The 27163-nt window shown below is 31.7% G+C and overlaps 1 protein-coding gene across 1 annotated transcript in view; it reads right to left on the bottom strand.

Moving 5' to 3' along the window:
- Positions 1–26557, bottom strand: part of GABA-B-R1 (gamma-aminobutyric acid type B receptor subunit 1) — a 615543-nt gene extending 588986 nt beyond the window's left edge. Inside the window, exon 1 of the mRNA XM_085946509.1 lies at positions 26294–26557. The gene's annotated coding sequence lies outside the window, so the exon portion shown is untranslated. The remainder of the gene's footprint in view (positions 1–26293) is intronic.
- Between the last annotated feature and the right edge of the window lie 606 nt (positions 26558–27163).

Here is a 27163-nt window from a genome sequence, read left to right as displayed (position 1 = left end):
TAAGAAAGAAAATGTTTGTTTTTGGACTGGCTCTACTGTCCGCTGACGTTAAGCGCTTTGTGTACCCGCATACTGAGTGTCACGAATTGAAATGGATGAGTCTACAGAAGAGTTGGTACTATCCCGCTCCCCATACAACACTGCAAATTTCTCAAATGCCGCAAAGTTGGCCTTGGTTGCTACCAGATCTCCATGACCAATTGGGCCCGTGTGAGGATGGACCCTGGCAAACAGCTCCGCTCGTTCGAATTCCATAAGAGGGCAATCCCAGAGGATGTGTTCAACATCTTGGTGGTCATGCCCGCAGGTAAAACCCGGCCCATCTACTATCAAACCAAACTCGTGGAGTCTGGCGGTGAAGTTGCCATGGCCGGTGAGGAACTGGCTAATCCAGTGCAAAGGTAGGAGTCTACTAGTTTGATGCCTGCAGAATACGTCTGGAAAAAAACGGTAAGTGTGCCGCATAAACAGAAGATTAAATGGACGCATGTTGGATTTATATGACAAATTATATTTCGGTCGGCATGCGTCATTTGCACCCGCGACCTGCAATCCGCGCATCGCCTAGCCATGATCTTTTCAGATCTTACCTCAACTGAGGTATAGCCTTAAGTAGTATGTATTTAAGTGTTACATTTATTATATCGGTAGATTATATATTTATTAACATTTAAACGCCTGTGAGGGCATTTTCAAAAGATGCATAAAACATTCATACAGCTATATATAGAAAATAAGAGAGATTGAATACAATAAAGATTTTAAAAAAATATTCAAAATAACACAGGCTATTAGTGCGATCTTTGAATTTGCACATTTCACTTACTTACTAAATTTTCAAAGTCAGGAGTGTAAGATGATAATTCAAATCGTAATCAAGGTTGGTATTAATTAGTAAGTCAAGATTTTGTTTTTGATTGTATTATATTCATGATTCAAAATAAAGATTTGCACAAATATGTGGAACTAAAACAGGATTTATTTTTATAAGCTTCTTTTTTCAAAAGTTTCTTTTGTAAAGGCATATTAATTTCTGTCGCGTAATCTTTAAAGATTTTTATTTACACGGATAAAATAAAATTCGTTATTTAATACGTTGCCGGGGACGCACGAAAATGGCTCGCGGTTAAGAACCCCTGCATTAGAGCATCATATAAGTACCTACTTATATTATTAAATAAATATAATAATGACGTTTACACTACTTTTTATAAAAAAAAAACATAACCATTAATAGTCAACTGTCAACATTCTAGTTGATGCGCTCAATAATAAGATTTAACTAATAATATAATCAAAGCAATATAGAGTGACAAAAGAACGTGTTGATTCGAATACTAATGCAGATTGGTACGTATCTATTCCGATAAAGCCGGTGTATTTTAATGTGTGATCGCGCATTAAAGAACAAAGATTCAAATTCTTTCGCGTGAAAATATATGTGCGTCAGAGAGATACAACCTAACTTATGCGTTGCATACAGATACAAATAAAAAGAATTTCAAGTTATACGCATTTATATTTTTATAAAAATCGATGTTTTTTTAAATCAATATAAAAAATGTTAAAACTATGAATTAGTCAAAAATCTCTCCGAATAAAAATTGAAGACTTAATAAACTAAATTTTGATAATAAATATATCCATAAAAATATATGTTATATTAAGATGGGGTAAACAAAATTCACATTTTATAACATTTTTCTTAAATCAATTGTAGATTTATCTTTGACTTAAAATAAAAAAAAATCTTTTTAATGTTTATACATTTTTATTAATAATACAGTTGAAAATGTAAATTATCAAAAAAAAAAATGTCCCAAATTGCAAGCTTCGCTATTTCGTATTTTTCCGATAGGTGTCTCTTTAAAAATGGCTCAGTAAAGGCTTCCTTTAAATAAAATTATAATACATAAACCGCCCGATTAAGCATAACCCAAATCTACCTATCTTATTTTGAAAGAAAAATATATTACACAACATGAACTTTATATAACGCGATGGTTCAAATAGTATAACAGCCTCAGAGTAATAATATAAATAGAGTGGCCATTGTACGGCAAAATGAAGCGGTGTTTCTTGCGTATGACGCACAGTAGAATCTCAATTTTATTAAGATTAACTCAACTATGAAACATTATACGATCGTGTGGCTTCTCAGTACGGCTACCAAATTTAAGCACAACATAGTTAAACATAATATTTTCTACTAAATTAATTTAAAATAATTACCACTTACTTTATCACTTTAACACAGAAATAATAAATTTTAGCATAACGTGCTTGCAGTTGTTAAATGAATATTTAATCAAATCAATATTAACCGGCGACGTTTACAAAAAATATTTAATTCAGCTGTAAAAATTCTATTTCACTCTAACGCATATTGTGGAGATATAAGCGTGCCGAAATCTTTTCCACTCGCACTTATGGTTATTTTTTGTTCAGGCTTTGGTAACAGCTAACTATATCGCTCTCAAACACACGTGCAACAAATTAAAATAGTCTATTACAACCAATAACATTAATATGGACGAATCATCTGGGAATAAAAATGACACTCACTTTTTTGTCGGGTCTGCCGAATGGCATAATCTGTTCTAACGCCATTGCAATAAAGGTGATATTTCTATAAATTCTCGATGCTTTTAGTCGGGACTGCCGAACGGTTCGGTTCGAACGAGTTCGCTCGAATGAATATTGACACTAGAAACACTATTCTAACGCCATTACAATAAAGGTGATATTGCTATAAATTCCCGATGCGTGATATCGCATAATGGAAATTGCGTGACGTCTACCTATACATGCGAATGCGCGAATTTACTTGCTAGCTACTGTATTGAGTGCGTCGTCCATTAATAATGTCATTGATTACAACTCATTTATCACGATCTCTAACGTTATTTAAAAATACTCAATGCATATTATTGTGTTATTGGAAACCCCGCAGGACTCTTCAGTTAGAATTATAATTGACGTCTTAATGTCGAATTTAATGATTATTTACAAAACGATTAGTTTAAATTAGATCTACTATATATTATTATGTTATATTACTAAATATTATGTTCAGAGTTAATATTGGGAAAAACAATAAAATTGATTAGGACTAATAGCATTTTTGGAAAACGTGTAAATAATATTGAATCAATGTTTCGCGGTGTTTATCTAGAAGTGTATCGGAGAAATCTTGTTATCAAAAAGCAAATAGTTCATATAAAACAATTATTAGTAAGCCTCATGAAAAACATGAAGGCTATATTATTAATAAGCGGAAGCAAAAGTGAGCTCCTAATTCTTTCCTGAAGAAAAACACACTTGACAGCTGGGTGATTTGTCGATCCCGGGAGACGTAGGGCGCCCATTATGTCTAACAATAAAATATTTTTCTTAAAATTACATGTTTTTGTGCCAAATGGATTTTATGGTAAAATAAAGAAAACATAAAAAAAAACAATACTTTAATTAGTGTTGTTTTTTTTGTAATTCGTTTACTTGTACTTTTTATTCTAGATATCATGTTGTGGACGTCTTGAATTAATAATTTGTTATGTGCTCAGCGTGTATTTTTTAAATAAATATATATTTTGTGTATGATACAATATATTTTTTTTGTAACTATTATTATGTTAATATAGTTTTCTAGTTGTTCTTCTTTCTGATTTTATTTTCCCTTAAGCCGCGTTGACACGGTCCAAGTACGATCCAAGTACACTTGGATCGATTGCCATCCAAGTGACAGCTTCATACTATTTATTCCTAGCCAAGTTAACTTGGATGGAACTCGATCCAAGTACACTCGGACCAAGTGCCATCCAAGTGCACTCGTATGAGACACCTTCATACTAATTATTCCTATCCAAGCTACTTCGACCGCGTCCTGCTCATCCAAGTTAACTTGGATAGGAATAAATAGTATGAAGCTGTCACTTAGATGAGACACCTTCATACTAATAATTATTCATATCCAAGCTACTTGGACCGCATCCAACTCAACTTGGATATGAATAAATAGTATAAAGCTGTCACTTGGATGAGACATCTTCATACTAATAATTATTCATATCCAAGTCTACTTGGATCGTACTTGGACCGTGTGAACGCGGCTTTATATGAAGAATTTCAACAGTTTAAATTTAAGGGTCTTAGCTTCAAAGTCAGTTCTCTCACCACCATTTCTTTAATATTTTTTTAAAGAATGGGTTCCTTTAGACAATGTGTTATCGAAACTCAAACGGCCAAAGATTTCAAGTTTCCTTCAGTTAGATTATTTGAATAATAATGTGTAGGTAAATATTTAAATTGCATTGGTTATTCTTATAGTCTTTCCAAGAGCGCTCTGTTTACTTTACGCGTTCTTTTATCTATATGGGACAGGCTAATACTCATTTTATTATTTTGTCTTTCATACAGGTACTAAATTAACATATTAAGTATATCAATAGAGTGCAACTATATGTTTTATCAACTATAGATTTTTCATTGGTGAATCTGCATTATTGTTCCTTAAAATCATGAAAAAAACTATTCAAATGGAAAAGTACAAAGCGTTAATCGATTTCGATTTCTATTTCAATCAATCATTTTTTCATTCCTCCGAAATGATTAAACATAATATTGTTCCAAGTTGCCTCTTTATGATACCGATGATGAGGTCATACCATTGTTTTGTATAATTTTAGAGTAAATAATATTTTAACAAAAAAGGTTCTAATATCATCAAATTATTTCAACTTAAAAAATCAATGGTCATCTTAAATTATTACAATTCTATAAAAATATATTGAACAAAATTATTATTTCCTTTCATTTCTACTTGAATAATAACAGGCCCGTAATCAACATATGATAATCGTGTCACCCCATATTTACCCGGATATAAATTCTTTGGTCTACAGCTTCAAGCGCGGCAAACGTACTGCAACGCGAAAATGAACACATTTTACGGACCGCTCAATTACTGCGAGAAATTGTATGGAAAAAAGCTTTCCTCAAATGAGGCAAGCTCAAGTATTTTTGTTATTAATTATTCGCACTCTGTCAGTATAACAGAGTGAATATTGTAAAGACCTTTCGAGAATTATTACACGCCACTGATCTCTCTTTATTATTTACACGTATTAAATAGTCATATTCCTACCCGGTACCTAACTCGTATCGTATTTAAAAAAAAAAAACGATAAAAGATAGTTGCCAATATCTACATAATTACAACGTTTTTCTTAGCTCGTATTCTTATTTGTCTGGTGGTTCTTTGTCCGGTACAAATCTTGCAATCGATTTTTAACTAACTTCCTGACTAGCTAAACATTTGAAACTTTTAGAATATATCATAACACGATGCCAATGCATTTTTTTAATACTTTTAGCCATCTTTAAGTAGAATTGAAGTCATTTTCAGTTAATTCTGTTTTGTATGAAAAGTTATTTCGACACCATTATTGGTTGCTAGGGGTCCTAGTAACTAAATTATTAATATATACGTGCGTTACTATGAAAATCAATATGACATGTCAAGTACAAATTTTTTTGATCGTTTAAGCTAGTCAAGTCAAGTTTATATCGTTCAACAGAAAATTTAAAAAAGTTGTATATAAAAAGTTCTTTTTATCTTGTAATTATTTTAAACACAATTCGAACGTACCGTTTTAAGTCAATTTTGCCGTCATGTAGATAAAGCACATTGTACGGAATCTGATGTATAAAGGTTCGAGTCCCGCTTTTAACTTAACCTTAGTATGCGAGTATGTATCTGCGAATATTTTAAATAACGCATTTTATTGTTAGCGTTACCCGCCAGTGTGAGAAAATACTCTTCCTGATAATTCAAAATATAATGTCTGTCTACTAAGCATAGTAAGTTATCAAGATGGATAAGTAGTGATCTTTTCCAAACGTCAAGGTGGTATCGAGCAGTGGCAAAGTCTCCATTCTAGGCGATTATTGAAAGCCTACCTTCTTAAGACAAATATTTTTAATTGCATATTGACATATTTATATTATAATCTCTTGATTATTTCACATTCTATAAAAATAATTTAATTTGACAACGAGAGATTTCGTATATGTAGAAATGTATTACACAGATTACAAAACAATCTGCAAAGGTTTAAAAAATATATATACTACAGCGCGCCATCTGTCTTAACATAAATAAATGTCGGATTGTGTGTGAAGGAATTGTGATTTTTTTTGTATGGACTTTACGTCACGTAGCCTCAGTCAGTTTATCGAATTGTATGAAATATGGTAGGCTCTTATCGCAGAGCCTAAAACTTTCGCGAATAATATTGTCGTCATGAATACACTTTGTCGAAAATAATTAGATAATTTAAAATAATAATTTCTATGTGCGCTTAATTGAATATTAATAAGTATTAAATTGTTTTTAAAAGTAAAAAGACTATTTATTTAATGATTTTTTATATGTATGAATGTTTTGAAAAATACATAATTTAAACTCATTGAGTTTTTGAAGTTTCATTGAATTAGTGTGTCGTTGTCATTAGTGCACTTATTCATTATTAGTAATATTGTATTATCTTCCTATTTTTCGTAAGTATATCTGACTAGTGTGCTCTGTTTCTCAGATCTCCACAGCCTACCTCTTTCCAAAAGTCATCCTTCGTCACTAGTATTAAGTATATATATATACATATTGCCACCATCATAATTATTTTACTGGAATAGGTATGCCCCGTTAATATTATATTTTTTAAGTTTCGCGCCTTGTCACATAACGCCTATTAAACAGTGCGAAACAAAGTTTGTGATCGAACGGCGGTCAACAAGATACCATGTATAACTTTTATTCTATTGAATCATATGTCCTGTATATAACAGCTGTATTAGTAATTAATGTAATATTTAAAATGTAGCCAACGCTATTCTCACCTCTCTCTCTAATGACGAAGGAGAACATGTTGTATTCTCAAGATCGGTACAATATGTAACAATCAATTATTGCACAACCGTGTATAACTAAAGTTTCAAATAGACTATATGACGATCGGGCACATATATGCTAAGAGCGTTTTAGTGTCTATGATCAAATCTATGCCATTCCGACATTTATACATACATATTGTATGACAGCTATGACATCGTATTTACACTCTGTGACACCCTGTGACACAGGACGCCAACATAAGAAACGGGTTTTTCGACATATATATGACCGATCGTCATATAGTGTATTTGAAGCTTTACATATTATACAATACATGCATTGACGAATGTCCAAGTCAATAAAAAATAAATGTATCTAGCGAGATCCTAATAGTGAACGAAATACCGGATATTAATTACCACACGATTCCCTGAGATAAAATCCTAACCGATAGTTTTTTTCCGTCCATTTTAAAATAACCGACGACGTAAAGGTTGCAATATAATAATATATTCATAGTATATACATAAAGCATACGTGAAGTTGTAAAGTTAGTTACTAAAAACACAATCTTCTACAATCTAGCTTTTTCTTTACATTATCTAATGAATACATTTTCGGAATTTGCCATAGTCACGTGAATTAATTCAGCTTTGCATTAAATACCACAAGAGCATAGTATTAATTGCCGTAAGTCTCTTTATAGTAAAAAAATGATGGATTAGGTTAGTGGCGTATCTACTTCTCGTAAAAAACGTTGTAGTACAACTCGCCGACTTGTAAATAAATCACATAACTAGTAGACAGTATAATCCATCTCTCTTTCTCATTTTGTAACTGAATTACGAACATACGGAGGTTATTTTGGTTATGTATTATCAGATTTTTAATTTAATTTACTCGTAGTACGCCAGGGTGGGGAAAACAATATAGAACACATAGATTATATGTAGAACAAGCTAACAAGAAACGATATTGGCAAAATAGTTACCATTAGAGAGATATTGATAGCGTTTATTCATGTTCATCATCTTAGTGGATGTCATATAGTCTTTCAGGGAAGGCATACAGGGTACAAAGACGTGATATACGCACACCGAGTATATTAACACAGCAGTGGTAAATGGCGCGTATTGAATGTAGATAGTATGCGATAGATAACAGATAAAAACTCATAGTATAGCCATGAATGTATATAATTTTATACAAAAATTACATCGCTGTAAAAAAAAATCAAATGTCACAAAGTTAAAACCGTACAAACTATTAACTGGTAGCAGCATATTTTTTTTTTTTTTTAGAATTATTAATAACCATGTTTTTGCTTTTTCGTACAAGGTGGTTGTTGTTAGTAATTTTGAACAATCACAAATACCCAGGCTTTGATAAAAACTCATAAATGTTTTTGTCACGACCGGGAATCGAACCCAGGAACTCTCGGGTGGAAGGCGAGCGCCTTACCAACTTCACCACGAGAGCCGCCCTGGTAGCAGCATATTAAGAATTTCATACATTTCTTTTCACACATTTGGTCTAATCTAATATTTCTAGCAAAAACTAAAATACTTACAGCCTCAGGGCACGCGATAGTATGATACTGATTCTGACATGTGCATTTTTTTTATAAAACGTATGTATATTTTGTATGCGTGAATTACTCCAAATTCATCGTATCCTGCCTGGCTAAAATTTTCATTGTTTCATTAAGATTTACCATGTATTTGCGAGTAGGTTAGGTGACTGCATATTTCCACAATAAAATTATGTTTATAACCAGACTGGAGTTATTCAATACAATATTCAGTAGGTTTTGTTGATATAGATCGATAAAACATTATAAAGTAGGTACGATAAAATAAATAACATAGTGCAATGTAAATTACTGTAAAATAATAACTCTTGAAATAAATTTATTTAAATTAAATTACTGAAACAACTCGCAGCAATATGTAGATATTTAGAATTCACCCATGAAGTACATACCTACTATTTTCGATGGGGATACTATGAAAAACCGGGTAATTTTACTCGGCTAACCGGCCAACATCTTAGTAGGTATTTCAATTAAAGAGACAATTAAATATAATATTACAATAGATTGACAACAACAAAATTTGATTGTGAAATTACTTTATATTGTAAATAATAATCTGTGATGATTTATTACGCACGCCAATTTTACTCGCTATAGCAGTTGTCTGGTATCTGGCCCTCGCAGTAGTTACTTATTCTTAAATAACCCAAAAACCGGGTAGTATTTTAAGCCTGGTTAATTAGATGCCCCACTCAAAGTGTACGACGAACAATAAGCTTTAATGATTTATAATTGTGTATGCGTTCAAAGCATCCGTTGAACGGTGGATGGTATTATTTAACTTTTCATCGATAGAGTTTTAGAGGATAATTTGATTCTCTTCCACCACTTTTCTTTTGATGGCTTTATGTTCTACCGTCCACATTCATTTACTACAAAAACCAAATTTACTACAAATTAAAAATCTTGATATTTTTTTTGGCATTATCCTACTAGTGTAAATTCTCGTCTGACCAGTTAACCGCATTCCCCGAGGTTTTTTTTCGGTCGGCTTCCATATTTTCAAATTGTATATGAGTTTATTTTATGTTATATGTTTGGGAGTTACCATATATATTGCTTTTAAACTTCATTCGTAATCATACTCTGTATAAATATATCCGGATTCATTTTCTGTTCCCTATATCACGTGCATCTCTCGGGATAAGTGTAACATCATCAGATTTCACTTTCCCGCATCCACATTCCACTCTCTTGTTCCACATCCGAGAGTCTATGAAGTTCCACAACATGTAGTCTGCTTTCTGAATATCAAAACACGTTTCTTGTTCGTGTTTTTCAAACTCTTTTTCTCGTTTTCCTTCGTGGTAACATTAGCGGAACGAGTGATACAGGACGACTATAATATTATAGGAATCATCATTTTTAAATTTATACTGAAAATAATTCTGACACAATATAATAATATTATTATACAAGAATGACTATTAATGTAGCCAGTGGTGGTTTAAAGTAGTCAAACCCCAGTCACTGACTAATTTCAAGACCTTTACCAATTAACTTTCATTAAAAAATATATAGATAACCATTTCCTTAAAAGATGTTGTAAAAACTGTCCTGTATGTAGATGAAGTATAAACGTATGAAAATGAAGCAAAAAAGAACCACTAGGGTCGTATGCATGAGATTCCCAAATACTTTATAGGCTAAATACTGCTCATTTGTATGCATGAGTGTAAATATAATCCGTTGGTTAGCGACGTCACGATGTGACGTCATACTGTATCATGGCGTCCATATAATGGCAAACTTATAAAATTTCATTCCCCGATCATTAATTTAAAATTTTGAAATTGTAAATGTGTCTGAAAGTGTGCGAACGGTAGCATATAAATTTAATAATTATAAATGAATAATTATTATGAACTTTAAATAATTTATCAGTTATTTTATCTTATTTATTTTATAATTCTACTGTACGAAAGGATGGAGTATTCCCAGTAAACATTTCCATTTAGTGGCAATACATACAGTTATATACGCAATAAGAATAAATTAATGAATGAACTGAACAACAGCACGACTAGGAACTGTTTTTAAAGTTCGCAAATGTTTTACAGAGTCTACAAAATGAACGAGGGCCTCAAGCAAACGTTTGTTGTAATGAATGCATTATTAAAATGACATTTGAAAGTGACATAATATAAAGCAGCCATTTCGAATGACGTGTGACGTCAGATTGCTTACGTCACAAACAGTGATATACGCTATATGGTGGAAAATCGGTTAAATAGCTTATAAAGAATTTCGGAAACTCACACATACGGCCCCTAGTCCACTGATTACGTTAGCTACAAGTGACTTTGCATTGTAGGCTCAATTGAAGAGAACTTCACACTACTGCTATAACATTTATTTGCCAATTTTCAGGGCGTATAAAAAGATAATCCATCATGATGAGTAGATAAGTAGCCATTAATACTACACTTCGGCATTATTATTTATTGAACAAATCATGTAAAATTTGAGTAATCTCGAGTAAGTAATCACAATGAATATACAAAACGTTATATATATTACGTATGCAATAAAATTGGAATGCCAACTCAGCGATCTTAATATTTGTTGAGTTTACCAACTTAACCATGAACATGTGCTTGAAAAATAGTTTCAAATGTCATAACAGAAATAACGTACAAGTTTTCCTCTATTTATAGAAATTATTTTATTTTTATTTACGTAAAAACTTTAGGTACCAACATATTATAATTTTAGCTTTATTAATTTGAATAAACAGATGTACGTTCATTTCTTTATATTATTTTTTATTACAATAATTTAGCATGTGTACTAATTTGCCATTAAAATGTATTAAAACTACAATACTGGAGTTGTGCTACAAACCAACAATAAAACTAAAAACGTCAGATTGTGAAAAATAAGCATTATGTTTAATTTTCGACCTTTTTGGCCAAGTGAGCGCTACCTAAGCTTCAAGTGAAATTATTACTTACTGAATGTATTAGTTATTAACTAAAATATCAATACGGCCCTATCTTGATATAAAATTAATTGTTATAAACGTACCGTATTCTAATTAGTGGGGTTTAATAATTCAAGTAAGTAACATAAATGAGCGAAAGGAAGACAGGGTGATAAAAAAAATCTGCCATTATTGGTAGTGAATAATGCAGAATCCATATTGTGTCCGTTAGGCATCGTAAACTAGTTAGTTTTTCGTTCTCTCAAGGTGCACTACTTAACTGCCATCGATAATAATAATCGTAACGATTAATCTGTATCAACCAAATCGTTTCTAATTTTGAAATATTTCACTTGCATGACAATAGGTTTGGGTAAACTTTTTTTATAAATTGTTAGCATGATTTTTCTAAACATTTTTTTTAGGTAGGTACACAGATATTTTATATATATATATATATATATATATATATATATTTAAACTTGGTTCTTCATGTCATGTTGTGGACGTCTATCAATATACCACTATTTTTTTTTTAAATTATATTGTAACTTAAAATAATAGATAGCGTCGCGAATTTTCTACAAACACGTATCTCAATTTTTGTCAGTTTTGAGTTGTTTGATGTAATGAATTCAGAATTTGAATACGCACATATTACATATTCCACTAACACGTATCTCAAAACATACTTTATGACATAATAGATTTAAGCAATGCAAAAAAATCGTATCACAATAAAAAGACTTTTATAAATATTATAAACTTGTATCTTGAGTTACGTGTTTGTAACTACACAGAATACTGAACTTCGACAGATGATTATACTGGATTTCTTTCTCGTAAGTCAAAATACGTGTTTACTGCAGTAATATTGTGGAATGATTCACAGTAAAGTTGCAACGTATTCTCGTATCTTCGACAATATGACCGATCGGTCGAAAGTGTCGTGCGATAGATTGTAGAAATATAACATTTTCTTAATGCAAATATAATATGTAACTATACTAAATGGATATTTTATAGAAGAAAATTTATTTCTGAATTTAAAACAGAGAGAATAAAGTTATTATTTGTCTCTCCTGAAAAGTTGTGTTTTTGATATACGTGTTTGTAGAAAATTACCGACGAAGTTTTGTTTGACGATAAATATTGCATGATATTTTTTTATTGAAATGTATTTATAGGGATAACGATTATAATATATGTACATAAGATTTTATATGTAAATAAAGCGCAATTAGTCACTTAAAAAAAATTACAAAATCATCTAAATACACGTCGTAAAGTATCTCATCAATAAACATAAGGAACTCAACTTTCCTTCGAGTGGTCTAAAATTCTTATCTCAGACATGGTTCATTTTGTAGCAACACGCATCGTAAAGAAAAATTTAATACTACAAATGAACGGAGTACCTGAATAACTAAACAGCCTCTATATAAAAACGTGTGCTTAAAATCAAAAACATACATAATTCATAAGTTACTGCTTTTTACAATTCACTTTCTGACGCCGAGCTAAAGAAAAAAAATGTAACACAGGAATAGTGAAAAGAAAAGTTGTTTTTTTTTCACGGAAATATTACCGTAAAAAACAGATAGGATTTGAATTTTTACCTATTCATACAAATATATTATTATATCTACTCTATACTACGAAAATGTAATCTGAAGTCTGTATCATTGTATGTTGAGTTTTTTTGTGACATTTTTCTGACCTGTTGAAAATACTTTTAAGGCAGTTTCTCAAATACCCAGAGACTTTAAATTCGGTTTATAGCTGCTAAAACGTTGATACAATCTAATGTATAAAAATTTAAGGTGGTCCGGTCCGGTACTTAAAAAATGGACTATTTCTATTAAATTTTTAGAAATATCTCAAACATCAGTAGAAGACGGCTGGTGCAGTGCGTAAGGCGCTGGCCTTCCATCCGGGAGCTCTGTGTTCGATCCCAGTGAGGACACACTGTATTTATGTGATTTTCACAAAGCATGGGTGTCTGTGATTGTTCAAAATTACTAACAACCACCTTGTACGAAAAATCAAGGACATGGTTGTTAATAATTTAAAAAAAACATCAGTAGATTCTTCATGGATGATTTCGTCTGAATATAACATACATATTTTTAAGGTTTTTCAAAATGATTTATTATTGTAAACATACCACATAAGTTTGAAGTTAGATAGTTTTGACAGTAAATATGACGTTGTTAAAATGACGCCAAGGGAGAAAAAATAATGCAATAGGCTCCATGTAAGAGCAGTCGGTAATAATAACGTAAATTATAATTCAAATTTCCCGATGTAATTCGTGCGCAGTAGAAAAAATCGTAATCTGCTTCAATCAATTTTGAGGTGAAGTAATTGTTCCACTGTAATAACTAGTATTCTAGAACTTCGTTTACATTCCGTTTTGAATATTAAAATAATAATTAAATTTACTGAATGAATATTCGCAAGTAAAAAAATATTGTCATTAATAACGTTTGATAAACCCCAATGTCATTTGTAATCGTGTTAGTAATACGATTAATTTTGTTTATTAATTTAATTATGAAGTTTACCTTTCATTGGCGGAGATCAAAAACCACGATTAACGTAAGCATCACATAACATAAACCTGACTCATAAACAAATCAGCAGTTTAATGGATAAGATTACTCATTAGGAGAGTGAAAGATGTGAATTTGGATCCTTATCGGTTAAATTTATTTTAAGATTCATTTTCTCAATATCAGCGAACCCGCATTTATCGGATTCCAGATAATGTACTACTAAAATTAGAACAGGCATATTACAGGTGTTTCCAAATTATGAATGTCATATAAAGAATATTACATTCTTAAATCTCGTGCATTATTCGTTGAATAAAGAAATAGTTTATTAGAGAAGATCTTTCTATTATAAATACATCACTTGTTTTTCACACTGGCACTAAATCGCCGATTCCGTCGGTGGATGGTTACGCATTACTTAAGCCTACTGTATAACTGTGCATTTAGCCCTTAGTCATCATTTTCTTTTACATTGCTTACCAGCAATGTTGTCGTGTTATTATATCAAAATATTTATTCCCAATACGAATGGTTTTTTTTTTTTGTTCAATCGACAGCGATTTTCAATAATAGTTGTTTTTATTATCCTGCAAGAATACATAAATAAAAATAAATTATAGTATTGAAGAACATAATATTATTGTCATCAAAAAAAATGCAGAATAAACGGAAATCTAAGAGAAATATTTCCATCCACATTTAGAATATAATGGCGGTTTTTTAAACAGTTACATTACGCCATACTGCTGTGTATAAATATTATACGGGATTATCAAAAAGATTTATGGTCCAAATTCCATTAAGCAATATTCAAAGTGAGTTTTTCGAGTAAAAAATACTACATATATTTTAATAAATCATAATTTATCTAATGTGTAGTGTAATAAAGAAAATACATTCAAATCTATGTAGCCGTATTATTCCGAACCAGCGCCCAATTAGACATCCGAAACTCGCAGAACGTATTCAAACCGACTTCGGTTTCTGGCATCGCTCCAACACAATATCACTACACCATCTCAATAACGGCAATCTATAGGAAGTCGCCGGCAATTTAGGCTCTGTTTGTCGCTTAAAAGGATTTAAGCCAGTTCAAAGTCGCTTTCGAAAACTTTTTATTTTCTAAAGATACAGCGAAAGAGGGGAAACATTTTCCATTTAGATTTAGAACACGGGTTTCCAAAGTTTTTCGAATTAATATTCATTTTTACTTATCTAGAAAGTTGAGAATTACATAACTACACAATATACGAATACATCAATAATTGTATACAAAATATGTAAAATGTAAACATTAAATTTCGTATAATTAAGTTTATATTCGACAGTTTTTAAAACAGAGAGACACTGAATAAAAAATAATTTTGATAATGAATTTTGTGTAATAATTATTCACAGCCATTTTTTTTTCAATTTACAATTTAGTAGTCATGATTCTCTACACCAGGAGTCAAGGAACTGTTGTAAGTTACTTCAAATAATTATAGTGTAAAAAAAATGACGCAATGCGATAAGAAAAATATATTCGAGAGACACTTTTTTATTTCATTCTAGCAACATTCTCCTTGTATGAAAATAATGTCTATTATAAAAATACTAAATAATACTCGTTAATCTACTGACTTGCTTTATTGAAACAACTTAGCGTTGAAATTGCGCAGATTACGATTTCTTCTACTGCGCACAAATTATATGAGGTAAATTGAATTATTGTTACCATTATTATTTCCGACTGCTCTTACATGAAGCATATTGCATCATTTTCTTCCGCTCGGCATCGCTCTAACTACGCCATAATATGGCTAATAATAATTAATAAATATTATTTTCGGTCGAAACTCCCGAACTTAACACTTATGTGGTCATCATTGTCATCATCATCAGCCTAAATCTATCCACTGCTGGATGAAGGCCTCTCCAATCTGATTCCACTTTTCTCGGGCCTGTGCATTGCGTTGCCACGTACCTCCAGAGAACTTTATCATTTCATCGATCCAGTGGCCTGGTCTACCTTGCGGACGTTTATTACCTCTTGGATGACTAAATTTGTCCAACAATTGCCCCTTGTTCGAGCAATGTGTCCAGCCCATTTTCATTTGAGGTTTTTAGCGAACTCTATTAGGTACATCGCAAACCCTTGTCTGTTTCCTTATCCACTCATTCCTTTTTGTCCTTTCTCGTTATTCCCAACATGCACCTCTCTATACCACATGGTGGTATGTGGTATATTTATACTAATCCCGAAATACCCAAAGGATTAGGAGAGGCGCTTTTTGAGCTTTGCTCTAACATAAAACACGCGTAGAATTTCATAATAAAACAGATCTCTCGTTGTTTTGGATGTCAAAAATTGCAAAAAGCTTTTAAAAATCACATTGTGGAAGTGATAACAATGTTGCTGTTAATTCTACTGTTATAAACTACATAATTTAAAAACAACATACAAAAATCAGTTCTACCCCGAAGACAAATCATCTGCAAAGACCATCTAATTTCAAAACAACTCTGATATAATACTGACCAGATTATAACTTTTTTAATCTTGACCTCAAAATACGATTTTTCTTCGTTTTAAGCACAATAGTAGCTTTTTTTGTTTACTTTTAAGTCTGTGTGGGGAGTGTAATATAATTTAACATACCCCGCCCGTACCATCGAAAATATTTCGTGACCCACGGGTTGGGAACTCGTGATGTATAAAGTTAGGTATTCGTCAGTAACAGAAAAAACTCCTGTAGCATTATACCGAATGACTTTGTAGGGGTAAACCGCAGAATTTGTAAAGGGTAATTACGTTTTGCTATTTTATATCATTCCATTATCATTTAGCAGTTAGTACTCTGAGTGTATCTTTCGAGAATATATTTCTGGCTATTTCCAACATCAATAAAACTCGTAATGTACTCTAAATGAATTCCTTCTTAATATTAGGCAAGGCTCATGAATTCTTGTGAATTGAATATTATTTTTTCAATAAAAGTAATAATGTGATTTAAAAGGGGCTTTGAAAGTAAACGATAAGTCTGCCTGATAAGAAAATACTTGTAATAATACTCACAGTTGTTTGTAATAGTATTTTTTTAGGCAGTCTTAGGTTGTGTTTATTCTCATTCTTTCCTCAAGGTTTCGGCTCGTTTCAAAAGTCATTCTCAAGAGAATTTACGCAGCAAGGCTAAAATTGCAACAAAAGACGGAGGAATAGTACAGAATGACAGCCAAAAACCCAAATAACTACGACAAAACAATTTTTAAAAATGATAATCAAAACTTTTAATCCAAATGATTTAGCCGTCAGGCAGTACCTACCCCTCTTTGACATAAGCGGCACACAAAACATAATGTTCTCAGTGGAAACTCTGTGGAACACTCAATTTGGTCTGGCCAACTGGAGAAAGCTCTTTCTCATCTTCTCCGACCTTCAACACACTATAACACTATTACATAGCAATTCAATTTACTGATGAAAGGCAAAGATGTGGTCATCTAATATTTTCATAATGGTTCACAAGCATCTCTGTTAATAATGTGGATGAAAGCCTGAGATCATAAGCAAAAATGATTCGGATAGGTGGCTATATCAAATTAGTAGCCAATTTTGAACCAATACATTAAGGCTATACCTCAGTTGAGGCAAGGTCTAAAAAGATCGTGGCTAGGCGATGCGCGGATTGTGCAAATGACGCGTGCCGACCGAAATATAATTTGTCATATGAATCCAACATGCGTCCATTTAATGTTCTGTTTATTGTTCTATTAGTAGCAATAATAATATATTCATTGACATGTTTTCTTTTTCAAGTAAATGGGTAACGTTTTTAGTCATCTTTACACGATTTACGAATTAATACCCCCGTCGCCATCACGAAACAAACTGACGTATTTACACCTCGATGTTCACTCTCTGATTGCCAGCGAGTCCAAAATTTCGTCGCGCCTATAGTTGAAAATTATTTCGAAAAGTATCGTCTTAACAAACCAACTAAAATTCATCTATTACGATATTATTATCTCGTCACCTTAATATTTAAAGTTGTTAATCTATTTAACTCATAGCTATACATTTTTTACTTTTTTATGTTAACTGTTCCCTGAATTGTACGATTTTGTGTAACACTGCAATTATTTCAGAATCAACAATGAAATGTCTAAAGGTCATCAATGCAACATAACAATAATATGTTATTACGTTTGATAAATGTGTGTGCATTGTAAAATAACGTTGATGATTTTGATTACGTTAGTATAATAGAGTTTACGTTATACTATAAACAGTGTTCTGTGAAAAGCGATTCCCGAATCCATACAGTAATAATCATATTTGTTTCACCCGAAACCTCCATCCAACGGTGGATAATTACGAATTACAATAAAACTGTCAAAACAATATGCCTCCGATAATTGAAAACATTCCGCTAGAAATGATTTGTTTTCACTCCGAAACAATAACAATTTAAATTTTGTATAGGCAGGTGCTTTCTGCATAACATTAAATATATTTCAATTAAACAAAGCATGGCTTACACGTACACGGTTTTCAGTATGTCTATTGTCTTGGTATTATCTGAGCATCACCATTCATTGGCCTCCTCCAACAGCTTCCTCCACCTGTCCCTATCCAGTGTGGCTGCTTTCCAATTCGGTACCCCCAGAATACGGCAGTCACTGGCAGCTCTATCCAACCAGCGAATCTTCGGCCTGCCTCTTCTTCTACGCCCTATTGGATTGCTGGACATCACTCTCTTTGCCGGTTCATTGTCATTCATACGGTGCACATGACCTAGCCATCGCAGTCTCCCAATCTTAATTAATTGAACTGAGCTGCAATCTTCGTACAGCCCATAGAGCTCAGCATTATATCTTATTTATCCGAGCATTGTCATAATAATATGTATATTAAGATACTCGAACATTGTTTTTATTCTGTGTTTTAATTTGAGATAATATTCCCTCTTCTATATTCCGTGAGCAAACGAATTGCTAATCACCGAAAATGGTTTAACATATTTAGATTAATTGCAAACTTAATTAAACGAAAACAGGAACGGTGAATAAATTTACAATTAAGCGTTCCGAAATACTTCTTCGGTTTCATTGGAATGTGCACCAAACAAATAATGAATACATACAAAATATCTGCAAAGTAATTAATTATAACGTAGGGAAATGATATCATTAAATTTAATATTATGTATTTGTTATACTAACAGTAACCCAACGAAGATATGAAGTATCATTGACTCTACAAAAAGTAGACAGAAATACACCAATATCAGCTACCTATTATCTTACCAGGAACATATTAAAAACATCACACGAACTCACGTGTATACTAACAGGTCATAGAGCACTGAGAACCTGTCTAAAAATAATGTGCATATATGTGGCGTGTTATCAACGACTGCCCAATACTATAAAAGTAGACGGAAATACACAATGAAAAATACACTATAATATCAGCTACCTATTATCTTGCCAGGAACATATTAAAAACATCACACGAACTCACGTGTATACTAACAGGTCATAGAGCACTGCGAACCTGTCTAAAAATAATGAGTATATATGTGGCATATTATCAACGACTGCCCAATACGTTAAAAATCGCTAAGGGCTCTCAAATCTCTGTGCAGACAATATATACACGAAATTTATCCCTCACCTCACAAAAAACTAAACAACAAAACAACACAAGAGCAATACACAAAATACTTGATTCTGACCATATAGAAAATTAAAAACATAAATGGAGGAATATAACTAACTGCACACTTTATCGAAAAACTGTAATCGAGCAAGTTTCTGAATATCACAATAAATACGAATATATAAATATTATTCAATGCAATTAACTCTTGTAACTTTGTACGAAAAATCAGGGCATAGTTATTTAAAAATTAAAATAAAAACCACATAATATATTATTTATTTTTTCAAATAATCAACATGTAGTTTCGCTATTTTAAAATTACACTAAAAATAATTACAAGATAAAAAGAACTTTTTATATACCACGTTTATAAATTTTCTTGTACGTCAGTAGCGTTCGACTGTACCCACAATATATACAACGGTTTGATGTAGGCACTCGTTCCTCGACTCGCACCACACCCCATCAATCACTCCACCGCTGATTCGCGAAGAATTATTGTTGTGCGTCATTTTCACGGAATTTAAGATATTGAGATAAAATTTCGTAGAATTGAAGTCTTAAATGTGTACTAACGATAAAGTCTATAAGCTGTTCAAGTTTTATCAATATTGATTTAAATCTGTTTGAGTTAAAACGTTGTAAACAGAGAAACATTTTTTTTAAATACTACATTTTGTGCTTAGGTATCATGGGGGTATGTTTAAGTAAGTCGGTAATTGATAAAATAAAAGAGAACATAATTAATGTGTCGTAGGACATGGTATTCGGTAGTGAAAATTAAAATTATTATAGTTGATGTATTTAATTTTATTTATAATATTACACAAAAGTAAAATATTATTTTTATATCAAATTTCACGAGTAATTATTATAGTATATAAATAATTATTAATATGTAAATAAGTAAACAAAATGTACATTGGACACTCTATATCAGTTAGTAATGCGCAATGCTAATATGACAGTAAATTGTATATTCATTTGTTTTAAAAATGTTCTGTCATCGAGTGAAACATAAATCTGAAAATACCCTTGTCGAATTATTACAAATAGTGGAATTGAATTTTGTAGTGAAACTAAAATTGTGTTAAAAAGCTTGGCGTTTTTGACAAAAAATGCCGATAAACATTGTAAAAAAATATTCGAGATGCAAAATAATATTAATTCCATTTTTTCAACTTAATTTTCATATATTTCTGCTCCTTCTGTTAATTTTTTTAAGGTGTATACTTTTGAGTGTTGTCGATCAATTTTTCATGTTATTATTTTCATTTAATATTTCCTAAAATTAAGCGTCTTAAAATCCTTCACCGATTTGCCGTAAATCATAATTCAAATTTCAGAAAATCATTTTTCATTTCCACAAAATTCGCAAAACATCATTAATAATATTCGAACGATATAATTAACTGTCCGGGGGCCGTCATTAATCTTGGACAAATGTTAACTTTAATTGGGACAAGTGTTTCGAATTAAGCTACGCCCAGTCGTGCGCGGAACAAGCTTCTAAATTAAGGTGGCCCCAAAAAGTTAAAACTAAAAAAAGTTGCAGGTTCAAACAGAGCCTTCGTCCGCGCGCGCGCCAGGGCCAAAGTTTAATCATTAGCAGCGCAATTTGGTTTTTTACTTTGGGAACTCAACTTAAGTTTTATTGCAAAGCGGAGAGAGTTGTGAAGAAAATAAACGAATTAAGACAAACAGATGTGATTTAGGAAAGGAAAATTCGGCCGACGGCGGGTTCAGTACACTTTCCTTACGTAGCTTAAGTATACTTAGTCATTTTCAGAAGGCACTTACAATATAAAGTACCCACTTGAGTTATTATCTGAACGAATAAAAAAAATCGTTACAGGTACGGAGGAGATCTCAAAAGGAATTTCTGTATAATAATTTTATTTTAAACAACATTTTCGTTACCTACTTCATCTGAAATTCTGCTTCTTATAAATTTTAGTGTGAATAATTTTATTTGTAGAAATTTTAAATTCGCCATTATTGCGATCAATTTGCGTGACATATAGACAGATCGAGCTCTTACATATACTGTGAAAGATGTGAGTTCGAATACCAATGTTAAAAATTAAAATAATATATCGGTTAAAAGATTTGATGAGATAAGTAGAAAAAAGTATTTTTTTCAGTTGATAATGCTAGAAATACATTACCGATACGTCATGTGAGATCATGTGCAATAACCATCAGAACATTCAATAATACAAACTGGCTCCTTACAACAATATTGTGTCAATTGATTACAATTTATAGGTGCCTACCAAACCACTCAAATAAAAATACGTGAAGTCGTAAGACTCAAAAATGCGTAAATCTGCATCTATAACGTAGCAGGTGAGCTTGAGGTGAGCTCACGTGCGCTCACGTGACATGATAGTAATGTGTTTTTACCGTAATTAATACCCAAAATACGGTAAAATTAGTACACATTTTTTTTAAATCGATATTTCGTTATAGGTAGGTACAGCAATAAAATGCGTACATGTAAATTATACAAAAACAATTAACACTATAAATACTAGGTCCTGTAAATAAATTATACGAGTAAAATATAGCCTAAAACATTTGTACGCATTACAGAATAGTATTGAAAACGAATACAATTTCATCAGCTAGCTATTCGCCGAATAGTGACTTGCACGAATTTTATAAAACACGTGCCGTTTGTTTGGGATATAAAGTTTTTTTAAAGACATTAAAGTATAATATATTATAACACGTACATACTACCAATGCTGCATTGAATTTCAGGAATTATTAAAATAATATACAATATAGACACAGCACATATTTTATCTCAGGGTTAAAGTAAGTATTATAATTTCTCTTATACACCATTATAAAAGAAGAATCCAAAAAAAAATTTGTAAGTATGAACTCCCTATATACATTTTATTTTGTGTTATATATTGATAAAAATCAATAAACAATTGTGATTGATTTAAAAGGACATATTATGATAGTATACCTAGAATAATTATTATCAAAATATTTGCTTAGAGTAAATTTAAGATATCCTAATTCACTCGAATTCGAACATAATTTCAAATAACATCATAAATATTATTTTGTTACTATCTACCACTCAGCGAAATGCTGATCGATTAAAATGTCATTCGTTCCCAATGCTCTTCTATAATTTGTAAGGAACATACATATATTTTTCGACCATATTGTACTTACATATTATAGAAGAATTTTCGTATAATTTACCTGACACCTTTTGTTGACACTACCAAAATGGAAGAAAAAGTCAATTATAATGAGAATAAGACGTAAAATCACATTTTTTTAAATCTTGCTAAGCAAATGCCTTGTGACATATCCCTCTTTTAAGCTATGTACTTTGACACTACCTACAACGGAATCATGTAAAACATACAATAAAAGAAACAGCACGTGTTCTAAAATGCAAGAAACACAATTCGGAGGCGCTTTTTTAGTAGTCGGTATCAGTAAACCGGAAAATCTCGAATACCTTCAAGATGGCGTCGCCTGCAATCCGGTATTTGCATTATGAACATAATGTAAGCTTATTTCACGGTGTTACTCAAACAATCTTGCGCATTTCTGACTACGTGTAAAAACTGTAAAACTCATGTCAAACTATGTCTCCATGAACATTATTATGTTAGAATATTTACACCATGCCCCGAATGTAAAACTTATGTTTGTTGTTAACCTATCATATTTATACTAAAATCATAGGGGTATTTTTAGATACCTACGTACAACCACTTCCGCCTCGCCGGATATTCCAATTATAAATACATTATTCCGATAGTCAATGATTTGATACAAGACATATTTTAAAACTATAGAACGTTGTATACAATCTACTTTCCCACAAAATATTATCAATAATATCGAATATTTAAAACAAATGAATCTATTGTTGCAGACAGATAACGACATTTTTAAAACATATGACCTCACTTGACTTAATATTGCTACTTTAGGATATACCTAGGTATGTATTTTTTGTGACACCATATCTGAAGATTTCGGCCGCTACAATGGCTAACTAGGGTAGGTTTGTATCCAAGTATTATCACTTATTGTAACAATTACAGTAAGCTGGTTGTAATTGTTGTAATACGTGCTATATTTTAACTACAGCACCTCTCTAGGCTGTGCTAAAATTTAGAGCGAGATAGACATTGTTGACTATTTAAACGGCTAACTTAGTGTAACTGTTACAATAAGTGCTAATAATTCGATACAAATCTCCCCTAGATAGCTGCTGTAGAGATCGAGAAGCAGTATTGCGTATATAATAGACGCGCATATCTACAATATATCTACTATAATACAGTGTGTCTACAATATTTTCAAAACTTACTTATTTTTTACGCAATTACGTATTGACGGTAAGGTACATTTTATTAACGTATATACATATCGGTAATACATATTAAAACTTTTTACTCGGAGCGGAACAGTCCCTGGAGTGGAGCTGGAGCAAGTAATAGGTCCCTGAGCGAAGAAACTCAAAAAAGGGTCCGCGCCAACCATCTGGTTGTAAACAGTTTTACACATATTCTACAGATTTTTTTTCAACTAAATAATTATGTCGAAGTGTACTCTGCTTGTCCACTCATTTTGACTACATAATTGTTTTGTCATAAGTCATCCCCCTGCAAATTGGCAAATTGGCAAATAAACTTCACACCAGTAGTGTCAAGTTTTCTTCAAATAAAACAAGAATACGTAGTCACTTGTAACTAACGTAATCAGTGGATCTACAATTTCATTCAAACCTACCTTGAGTATTCCAAATAATTATAAAAAGAACATTTTAAATACCACGTTTTTAAATTTTCTGGTGAATCATATAAACTTGACAATTCTATGTATTTAATAATTTAGGACAAATAGGACAATTGTCAACAAATCATTTTTTTGCTATTTTGCAACAAACAAACAAATATAGAATACTGTAATACTAAATATAGAAAATGTCATTTTGATTTCCACAGTAACGCACATATATATTAATAATTTAATTGCTAGGACCACCCACTTAGCAACCAATAATAGTAGATTGGATTACCGATTTCTTCCGAAATAACTTTTCATACAAAACAGAATTAACTGAAAATGAATTCAATTCTACTTAAATATGGCTAAAACTATTAAAAGAATGCATTGGCATCGTGTTTTGATATATTCTAAAAGTTTCAAATGTCTAGCTATTCGGGAAGTTAGTTAAAAATCGATTGCAAGATTTATACTGGATAAACAACCACCGGACAAACAAGAATACGAGCTAAGAAAAACGTGGTAAAAATGGCTGTATCCGCGATAAATAATATCTCTATACACCCTATAGACGATTCCGCGAATGGTGACGCGGGTCGCGATGTTTTACAGTGAGATAAGTCAAAAATACTAGTAATCGAGATGCTTGAACTGTAATGTTTACGTCATACAAAAAACGTTAACTATATGTTTATTTTGTATGTTTTTTTTTTCTGCGGTGATAATGGTAAGATTTTTTGTATAATATTGTTAATAGTGGGATATCTCAGTTAACCCATTGTTGCTTTAAAGTTATAGAACAATTTCAATAAATGCAACAGTCGCATTTTTTCTTTTAAATAAGATATCACAATTTTATAAAAAAATCTCAGTAATTCATTATGTAGATATAGTTTTAAGCAATCGATTTTTATTCTTATCACAAAATTAACTTTTTTCACTATTAATCTCACTGTTGCTTTCAGGTAACGATATAGAAATCATATTAATTACATTGTGAATATGTTTTGAAGATACTTACGATTCCATACAATTAGTTTTATTTAGGTTTCGTTTATAATGCGTAGTTTAAGTATTTTTATGTTGGTTTCAAAATTGAGTGTGATTTTATAATGTCAAATGTCAAAAGGTTCAGGTAAGTTCTTTAATTTTCATACAATAACAGTAAGTATTGTTTTAATTATACAAATATTCCTTTTGACTGCATTTTACGTTGAATATTAGTAGTAAAATATCATCTGTCATCTGGAAATTTATTATAGGCAAATAGTTAGGTACAGTAAAAACAAAACAATGATTCGGTTGGTCGATGGTGTGCGTGCGGATGTTTAGCCATACTAATGCTACTAATAACCTGTCAGTCGTAGCGCTGATGACGGTATACATATTCGTACGCATACAATCCACAAACCGAATCATTGTTTTGTTTTTACTGTACATAATACTGAAATTACACAATGACATTTCATATTCTCTACTAGTGCGCATGCCTAAAACCTAAATAATTTGTTATAATACGCATGCGCAAGGGAAGTTGCGCAACTAATTAATTTGCCCTGTTGCGCGAACGATGCGATAGATCACCGCGCTCGGATTCAAGTTGCATTGACTTACCAAAGTGATAATTATTAATTGTTATTACTATTCGCTAATCTCAGTATAATATTGAACTCGCGGCGGGTAAGACTGAATTAAGCTGCAGAGGTCCTTTTCTGCTTCAATTTCATAGATTTAGGCACAATCTCTATTGAAAAAGGTTTTTTTCAACATCTTTTGTAATGTCATATTTTTTGTGTATAAATATATTACAATCTTGACAAACACTCGACGGGTACTATGCAAGTGTATAGAAATGTGTACCTATACGGAATTTGAGAATCACTATAAAGAGGTTAATACCTACCAGGAAAAGCGTATAGTGGTGCTTTGCGGTCCCGCATAAAAACGCGCCCTCCCTTCCTTTTCAATTCCCGAGGGGATTTCCATTCAACGCCGCATAAGTTTATTTTCAATTTATTTCTTTTCATGGGCGGGTGTATGTACTTGCTCCCTCGTTGTTAGCATAATGCTGTGCTCTTAAATATTTTTATAAGTTCAATTATTTGATACTGGAGCCACGACACGCTATCCAGTCGTCAGTCGATCACAAAAAATACACATCGTAATGATTTGATTCATTCCGAGCGCTACTCGGACACTCACTATGTGCGACAGTGCATCTTAACCGGTGTGCCGCAAGCAATTATTAGGAAGTGTGCCGATAACCGGACAAAACATAACATGACAAAACAGGACAGTGACATAACAGAACAGTGACATAACAGAACAGCCATGGGAAAAATAAAACATTCATTTTCGTGAAATCTATTTTTATTAATTAAATACTTATAAAACTTAAGTTTATAAACGAAATATATAAGAATATTTAATATTTTTAAATTTGTAAGTGAAATCGCCAATTGTTTATTAGGTATATACGCATTTTTTTATTTTGCCGTTATTTTGAAAATAATGATTTTTTTAAATATATATATGGAGTATATAAAATTTGATACTTAATGTAATCACTATAATATGTTGGCCAATTTGCGAAAAAACGTCAATTAATTTATCTGTTTGCATTTGAGACCTATTAGATGGATTAAGGCGAGATATAGCTTGTCAGCGATTATTATTAACCAATGATCATATGCGTCACCTTGAAGTTATAAATAAAAAGTATGATACCCTTAGTAATCGAGTGGTAATAGTCGTGCATGATTATCAAAATCGA

The sequence above is a fragment of the Rhyacophila brunnea genome, unplaced genomic scaffold (genome assembly GCF_057557595.1).
Source record: "Rhyacophila brunnea isolate RB1 unplaced genomic scaffold, BYU_Rbru_1.0 scaffold_2, whole genome shotgun sequence".
NCBI lineage: Eukaryota > Metazoa > Arthropoda > Insecta > Trichoptera > Rhyacophilidae > Rhyacophila > Rhyacophila brunnea.
This window is presented reverse-complemented; position numbering and strand designations above follow the sequence as displayed.